This window comes from Tigriopus californicus, chromosome 9 (genome assembly GCF_007210705.1).
Source record: "Tigriopus californicus strain San Diego chromosome 9, Tcal_SD_v2.1, whole genome shotgun sequence".
Taxonomy (NCBI): domain Eukaryota; kingdom Metazoa; phylum Arthropoda; class Copepoda; order Harpacticoida; family Harpacticidae; genus Tigriopus; species Tigriopus californicus.
In genome coordinates, this window is record NC_081448.1 from 8,701,266 (window position 1) to 8,710,700 (window position 9,435).

Genomic DNA, 9,435 nt, shown 5'->3' on the forward strand with positions numbered 1-9,435 from the left:
CCACCCCTATTCCCAAAATGCGTTCCAATTCAAATGTAGCTGCTCAACCCATTTTCCAAACCCGATCATCCCCATTAGCTCATGCTTTGCCTCCAGTAGACCATAGCTTTGTTGGTAAGTGGGATTTTTTACGGTTGGAGAGGATGGTCCAAGATCTTGTGAACTTGATCCGTCAAAAGAGAGGCTATATTTGAGCATGCATTGTCTGATTTCTAAAAAAAGACAGCACAAAAGTTAAGATCTTAGGAGAACTAGCTGTTGAGAGAGAGATTTCATTCATCTCTATAACAGAAACCTGGCTTCGGCCAGGGATCTTAGACAAATAACTAACCATAGTTGGTTTCAACTTAGTTCATTGTGATAGGATACGCCCTGATAATCCCATATTCCCACATGGGGCGTATGCCTATACGTTAGGAATGACTGGCACTTTAGTCATGTACAAATGTTGAATGGAGAAGTAGAGGTCTTAGTTTGTCATATCCGAGGGTTTGATCTGTCGATTTTAACAATGCATAGACCCCCTTCTTGTTCTGTAAGCTCTTTTATGTCAGCTCTCCAATTCACTGGAAATCAGTTGGATCAGGCAGTTTGCTCGAAGTTTTTCTTTGTAGGGGACTTGAATTTTCCGGCTAGCGTTGTAGAGTGTGAGGTTAGTCCTGGTGGGTATATTCCCATTTCGAAATCAACATCTCAGTTGTTCGAGATGCTGGAAGAATTTGCAATCTTGCGCAATTTCTCCCAGCATGTTGGTGTTGCTTTTAGATGATCTTGTAGTCACAGATCAAGATGCATTAGAGGCCATCAAGGGCTTGAGGCTTCCAAGTTCTCCTGGTCCTGACGGCGTGACATCTCAGTTTCTGATGAGTTGCTCACTGGTTCTTGCTCCTGTTTTCTCGTACTTGATGCGTTGCATCTTGGATCAGGGCAAGTTTCCATCTTCACTAAAGTTAGCTCTCGTTGTGCCAATTTTTAAAGGGGGAGATAAGTCGCTCCCCAGTAACTATAGGCCGATTTCTCTCACTTTGAATATTGCGAAGGTGTTTGGGAAGAGCATGACGTCCAAACTTGTTGAATTTCTTGATATCCATGTAGTCCTTCCTCCTAGCCAGTACTGGTTTCGACCACATTTTAACACGGTTACCCAACTGATTGAGCATTTAGAGCAGGTCATTGAGGGACTGGAAAGGCATGAGTCAGTTGATGTTGTCTATTTTGATTTGGCCAAGGCCTTTGATAAAGTAGATCATGGCCTTTTGTTGAATAGACTTCATGACATTGGGATCCCAGGCAAGGTTCTTAATTGGATAAGAAGTTTCATTCATGATAGGAAGCAAATTATTAAGGTTGAGGGATCTCTTAGTGACATACATGATGTCAAGTCAGGTGTTCCCCAGGGTTCCATCTTAGGGCCCCTCCTTTTTATGATATTCGTTGCCCCACTTCAAAAGCTTAGTATCACTGCCAGTCTCTCTTCTTATGCTGACAATACAAAGTTAGTTTCTGGCAGGAATGGCCAAGATTCCACTAGCCTTGTAAAGGACCTAGAAATAATCTATTCTTGGGTAACTGAGAGTTATATGGCCCTGAACGGAATGAAATTCCGCTCAATGAACTTCGGGTCAACTCCTTTGAATACTCCACTCGTAGATAATGGAGGTAAAGATATTGAGCAATTCTCATCTATGAAAGATTTAGGTGTAGTCCTCCAAAGTAATGGAAAGTTCGATGAGCATATCCAGTTGAAGGTGGGTACAGCTTTTCAAATGTGTGGTTGGATATATCGCACATTTAAGTCCAGAGACAGCATCATGATGCTAACTCTGTAAAAGTCGATTGTTCAACCACGTCTTGAATATGCCTCGCCCATTGGGGCTCCAATGTATTCAGCAGGTTTGCAAAAGGTCGAAAGAGTCCAAAGATGTTTCACTAGGAGCATCACAGGAATGAGAGAGCTCTCGTATTGGAAGAGACTAAAAGAGTTGGGACCGTACAGTGTTCAGAGAAGGTATGAAGGTATCTGATACTGTACGTCTTCAAAAGCATCCATGAGCTTTGTCCCAACCCAGGATTTAGGGTCAATTCTAGTGACCGTAGAGGCTTAATGTGCGTATTTAAGTCCTCGACAATCAAGGCTAGTTTGAACAATGAAGTCCAACTCTCTTCTTTCTCGGGCTCCTTCATTGCTTAATTTGCTTCCCTCTAATATTCGTAGGGAATACGTAGGCCTTGTTGATCCGGTAACATCTTTCACGTCAGACTTCGACAAATTTCTAGATAGCACTCCAGATCAACCTTACATTCAAAGACTATATAGCTTGGTCTGCCAACTCAAATTCGTTGGTAGACCAAATATCATATAAAGATTGAAAGGTAATAAATAGACGAATTATAACTTTTCATTTTAATAGTACTGGGGATTACATTCCCTGTAGCGGTTAGAAAAGCCCGTGAAAAAACAAACAAACAAAAAAAAGAATACTAGTACTAGAAAAAAAAGCACATTTTCGCAAGTTTTTGTTGATTTACTTTAAAAGCATCACATTTTCTAAGCCTACCATTAGCTTGTTTAGCACAACTCAATGGAAAAAGACCATGATGATGCTGGCAAGTCACTACTATGATGCAAGTATACAATATTCAGTTCTCTGTTTATCTTTATCTAGATATCTCCAGTTGTTTGTCCGCATAAGGAGGATCCCACTAGTAGGGAGGGGAGAATGAAAATGCTATTCAAAGGAGGTATGAATGGTACTTGATATGTTTTGAAAAATATTCATGAGCTTTGTCCCAACCTAGGTTTTAGGGTTAATAGCAGTGACTTAATGTACGTTTTAAGAGCACCTTCAAGCCCTCGAAAATCCANATGAAAATGCTATTCAAAGGAGGTATGAATGGTACTTGATATGTTTTGAAAAATATTCATGAGCTTTGTCCCAACCTAGGTTTTAGGGTTAATAGTAGTGACTTAATGTACGTTTTAAGAGCACCTTCAAGCCCTCGAAAATCCAGGCTGGTTAGAACAACAAAGTCTTCCTCTGGGGATCTCATTTCCAGTAGCGGTAAGGAAGTTTATTGTTTGATTCGCTTCCCTCTAATATTCGTAGGGAATACATAGGCCTTTTTGATCCAGTTGACCCCCATTCAGGTATGCCAGATTCGGATCGGTGAATGTTTATTGAATGCCTATATTCTGGTTATTTAATGTTTTCAACGACGCTTTCAATTTTTACTCCACTCTCAATGACATTAAACTTGACATTTTTAAACAAAGGAAATGAATACAAATGAAATTACATTTCCTTTTACCTTAAGTTGAAGCTCAGCAAATTGTTAGTTTAACGAAATATATCCATCCCTTTTACTAGAGGGCTGGTCAGGTAGGGGGGTCTTTTACCAATCCCGAGCTAAGGTTGCGTGAAATGTGAATCCCAACCTTCGGAATCGGCTAAATTACCTTTTTTTCTGGTCGTAAAGAGTATAGAATTGAAGAAAAAACTTGCACCCGATTAATTTTCTTCCTAAGTTCGACAACAATGAAGTAAACACATAACACAGAAAAAGAGGTGATTAATCCAACGGGATTGTTAGTTGGGAACGAGGGGCGAGCAGGCGGGAGAGAAGGTGGAGTTTTGGGGCGGTGTTTTAGCAGGAGGGAGAACTGGGGTGCTTGGCTGAGGAGAGGGGAGTGGAATGTGAGAGGTATGTCCAATGATAGTAGGAAGATTCTTTCAATGAGAAATGATAATCCGACCCATTATGTTTTAAGTTTTGGGGACACACGGTAGGGAAGACGACGTTGGGAGTTCGAGATCCGTCAGAAGAAAACAACACTTCATCGCGGCCAATGAAGTTGAGTCCTGCGACAATCCACTCGATGTTACAAATCCTCATGATAGATTGAAATTCTCGAGCGCCCTGAAGAGTTCCCTGTTCGGGGAGGATCATGTATATGGAGTGGCACAATGCCGACATCTTATCGTGGCGCACTAATGGGAACTGGAAAACCTTGAAGTGGGAAAGATTGGAACAAAGGTGTTCTGCGCATAATGAAGAAGATTTGTCCAACAGGAGTTCCAAGGAAGAAAGTGCCGTGAATAGGTTTGAAAAGGAAATGTTTCTGTCGACTGTAAGGAAAGCCAGGTTGTAGCGAATATCTCGCAGTGGAACAAATGCAAACAAGCCATCGACACATATGTTTGTTGAAATAGAAGGAGGCAGAGTCCCTAGACAAGACGAAATCGATAGACTAAAAGTGATGAGAGGTACGCACATGTTGATATTTTGACACTGTGGATGATAATGCGAATCCTAGAGAAACACCGAAGATTACGAAGAGCGGAGCTACGGCCACAGTATTGCTTTGGACCATGGAGAGGTCGGTGCTTAAGTCACATACACATCCACCAATTCTGGATTGAGATCCAATGGCGATCGTAGCACGATGGGGGCCAGCTGAAGCCTCTCGTGCCAAGGCGCATGCGCTGGGAACAGTGCCGTTTTCCAATTGGGATTGAACAGGAGTCTGTCGTAAGGTAATTCCAAGCGACATCAACCAGTCGTGGAGCTTTGTGCCCGGTAATAGAGCTGCTTCGGAGTCACTACCAAGAATTCGAGGCAAACCTAGTTGAGGAAAGACGGTAGTTTCGAATGTGTGTCGAATGTGAGCCTATGATTTGAAGAAGGAAAAATTACATCACATAAGGTGAACCACGTGTTTGCCTTGGGGAGACATAGGAAAACCCCCATGATGCCTTTGTGAGTTTCGTGGAAACGAAAGCAATGCGAGTTATAACTCCATTCGGCAACACTTGATTACAAGCAAAGCCAAGACCAGAAGTGCTCCCATAGCAATAGCACGTGTAAGCGAGATCAGGTTGTGGCAAAAACAGATTTATGTTAGTTTCTACCATCAATTGAAGATCGCCAAGTGTCCGGTCGTGAAGAGATGTCCAGGCAAACTTGGTGTGAGTGGAAAGATCATATACGGGCTTCGCCATCCTGGCGAAATGAGGTAGAAATCGACGGTAAAGATTTAAGCTAGCCAAGAAACTAACCAATTTACGAGCGGTAGTGGGACGGAATCCTAGCATTGGGGATGTTCATAGAATCGTTGCGATCCACAATACCTCAAACTGGCTAAGAATTCAGTCAGTGTCCGGTGTGAGAATACGAATTTTCGACGGTTTGAGCTTCGAATTGTATTTACGAAGGGCAAGTAGAATTCCTTCAAAATCGCCAAATGACGGTCGGTCAATGTCGGTTGGAACCAAAATGGAACCTGAACACCTCGTTGAGCAGAAGACGGAGTTGGTTGGGCGAATTTTTCATGCCCTGTACTAACGGTTGTAACTGAGTCATGACCTCGTTGTGGCTAATAACCGTGGTGGGCTTTGAAAATGTACATTCATTCACCAATGGAGCATCTAAAAGTAATCGTAAAGCTCCCGATTTCTTTTTAGTCTCCGGAGATTACTTGCGAGGTGGGTGGGTTGATTGGATGGACGCAATGCATATTCCAATTTCAGAAAACCGATCAAGAAACTGTTGCAGGTAAACGTGAGTGTTCGCTGGGAGAGGAAAGTATTTCTGACACTGGGGTTTAGTTCCTGGTTTTAGCTTGATAGAAGAACAAAAATATTCTGCTTTGCCAATGTCCAAGTCATGTCTCGCTAAACAGTCAGAATAACGGCCAACCAAAAAGTCCGTGTATTCGTTCCCGAATGGGAAGAGGAAGATGATCCAATCGGATTCGTCCAAAGTGGCTGACGAAGAGAGAGACGGCAAATTCACTGGGGTTTTTTACTATAACCCTAACTTCAGTTGATTGCAAAAATTCAGTCCGCGTACTGTAATTGACAGAAGTGCAATTTCTAAGGGTCGGAAAATAGGTTGTTATTTTGATCTTTTGTTTTGTTTTGTTTTTCACGGGCTTTTCTAACCGCTACAGGGAATGAAATCCCCAGCACTATTAAAAGGCAAGGTTATAATTCGTCTACTTATTAACTTTCAATCTTTATATGATATTTGGTCTACCAACGAATTTGAGTTGGCAGACCGAGCTAGTCCTTGAATAAAGGGTTGATCTGGAATGCTATCTAGAAATTTGTCTAGTATCTATACCTTTCATTTTAATAGTACTTAGTACTGAGTTCCCCGTAAGTCACAATTGATAAAAGATTTGGTCACATAATGCGTTCGAATTTGCTTCTCTAGGGCACCCTTGAACGAAAGGCTGGTCTGGGATGGTTGATAAAAACCGATCTAAATGTCGCTTAAAACTTAACAATGGATCATCTAGTAAATAGAATCGTCGAAGTGAGCATGGTAGCAGATTATAGAGGGTTGATGCTCGGTTTAGTACAAAACAGGATTTTAAGGTCTTCACCAACTTTTTATCTGATGGGTTGAAATTAAATTTGATTTCACACGTGATGCCTCTTCTGTCACTAACGTTATATTATATTCACGGGTTAGGACAAAGTGCATGGAGACATTTAAAAACGTAAAGAATTAGGTAGCGTTCGTACCCACGCTGAATACTATATAATTCAAGGGATTGAAGTCTTTCCCAATAGCTTAAGTGGGACATGCCTGCAATATATTTTGTAAAACTTCTTTGTACTTTTCTATCTTATTCAGCCCCCCTACATTCATTGGCGCCCAGATTGGGGAAGCATATTTTAAATGCGGTTGAACAATAGACTTGTATAGGGTTTTCATAGTATAAGCGTCTCTGGATTTGAAAGTTCGGTATATCCAGCCACAAGTTTGGTATGCTTTGGTCACTTTCGATTGGATGTGTTCTTCAAATTTACCGTTATTTTCAACTATTATTACAAGGTCTTTAACGGAGCTTACTGATAAAATGGGTTTCAGGCGATTGTCGGTGTAAATTGGCTTGTCTACTTCATTTTGGTTGTACGTCATGATTCGAAACTTATCCCCATTTAATTCCATGTTTTGAGAGTGGACCCATTTATATACAAGTACAGTACATTAGCACATTACATTTAGTTAGTACATACTAAGAGATGTCATGTATGTCACTAAGAGATCCCTCAACCTTAACAATTTGCTTCCTATCATGAATGAAGCTTCTTATCCAATTGAGAACCTTGCCTTGGATCCCAATGACATGAAGTCTATTCAACAAAAGGCCATGATCTCCTTTATCAAAGGCCTTGGCCAAATCAAGATAAACAACATCAACTGACTCATGCCTTTCCAGTCCCTCAATGACTGCTCTAAATGCTCAATCAGTTGGGTAACCGTGGTAAAATGTGCTCGAAACCCGTGCTGGCGAGGAGGAAGGACCTTCATTGACCTCAAGAAATTCAGCAAGTTTGCACTTCATGAAAAGGTTTTCTCCGAAGGCGGGATTCGAACTCACGCCCTTTGGGGATTTATGTCGTGCCTCTTTTGGGTACATTAGACCACTCGGTTACCATGGTTTCTTAGTAATGGTCCCGAAAACGTAAAAAAAATTATAAAAAAGTAAAAACCATGCCTTTTTTGTTCAATTATTAGTGTAATGGTGCTTTTTAAGGTCAAAATTACTTGATCATTGTTTTTTCAAGATGTTCTTGCTCATTGGATTGAATCTGGCCTTTTCATCAGAAAAAAAAATAAATTTCTATGAAGACTCCTCAGTGAAAAACATCCTTTCACGTAAAAGGGACTTTCGAAAAACCTAACATCAATCTATGAATGATCCAATTTTTATCGAAAGGAATTTGGTAACCCTCTGACTTTTAGCCATCTAAAGACTAACTCTCGTAATCCCAGATCTTTGCCCTTGGTCTGGTCTGCAGTAAAGGGAATCACCGTTCTTGCATAATTTTCTCTCCTCATTAATGGTTCAGCAGGTTCAGTTTGAGGATGGACATCGAAGGGCTCGCCGACTTCCCTCGGCCTCTTACCAGTCTTCAACAGGCCTTTTGTTTTGGGTCTGACCTCAACAAGGTATTGGACCACCAACACTCCGAGGGGATGTCAGGCCAAGATATTGGCTCGATCTCATTACTGCGGCAATAGTAATTGGGTAAAGTGCAAATGTATCGCACCATATTACATTGATTGTGTAAATGAATAAAAGGTAATGAAACTGACAAAAGCCCTGAAGCTTCTACTGACTAAACACTATAATTTCATAATTTCAGCCAAATGACACAACTCATGAGTCAAAATTTCCCCTAGGTCCATATCTTTTTTTTTCAAGAAAAGTTCTAATGATTGCTAGATTTTTCAGCAAGTCGTAACGACTCGTACATTTCGGACGATAAAGATGGGCTGTCAAACAATCTCTTGCAAATTTCCGACCTTTTTGCCAATAATATACAGGCTACATTATTCTTTTAACAGTGTCTGCCCATTGCATTTGGTGTATACCCAAGTTTTGCAATGGACCTTAAATTGTGTCATCCTGTATAGTAGCTCTAATGCAAACAAACACGGCACTTCTCGAGCAAATTGAGAGGTTAGGCGAATGCATAAGACAAATGTCCTGAGCGAAACCCACTAGAAATATTCCGGAAAACTCACGAGTCATAACTGTTGTTGTGAAGGCGCAAACCCATCCGCTAGATGGCGTTGCTACTTTATGACATTTTTGTTCTGTGGCGTCCATCGGTGCTGCCATTGCGGATATGCGGGGGCGCGATAAGGCAATTTAGAGTCCAGCCAAAAGAGTCGAACTGTTTTTCACGTTGCATTACGATAATCATTTAAATATACTGTATTCCTCGATTCGTGGTGTGTTTGCATGGTTAATCCGGGCCCTAGCCGTGCCCGCAGTATCAGTTGTTGTTTGTGAATGGTGCGTCCTCATGGCCTTGTAGGCTTGTATTGTATAGAGACTAAAGCTTTAGTCTCTAGTATTGTGGACTTCCTTAAGTGCGGCAAATCATAGGCTGTCAAGAAATCTCTTGTGAATTTCCTACCTGCAGTTGCCTTTATGCTCCTTTAAGCTCCCATTCTCATCATCACCGGGTGGTTCTTCTGAGCCAAGCCTAACCCTCCCAATCTTCGACGTAGAGTCACATTTAAATTAAAAGACATCTCGTCTATCGTACCTTTTCACTCGAATTGTTTTTTTTCCGCCTAACATGCCACCACACACTGACAGATTTGGTCATTAAGACTGATAGCGAGATTATGGTTAAATAAAGGTTTCTTCATAAAGTACAAATGTTGCGTGCGGTTTCGTATGATTTCGTTTCGACTTTTTAAAGACCACTCGACCCAGCGGACAACTCGACCCAGAACAACAACTTTACAACGATGATTATGGAACAAAACTAAAGCTTTATGAGTCAACTTTCGATGTGCATGCAAAGATGTAAGCATCATTAAGGTATTAAATAAAAAATCAAATTTGATGAAAACAATATCAAATTTGATTAAAACAATATCAAATTTGATTAAAACAATATC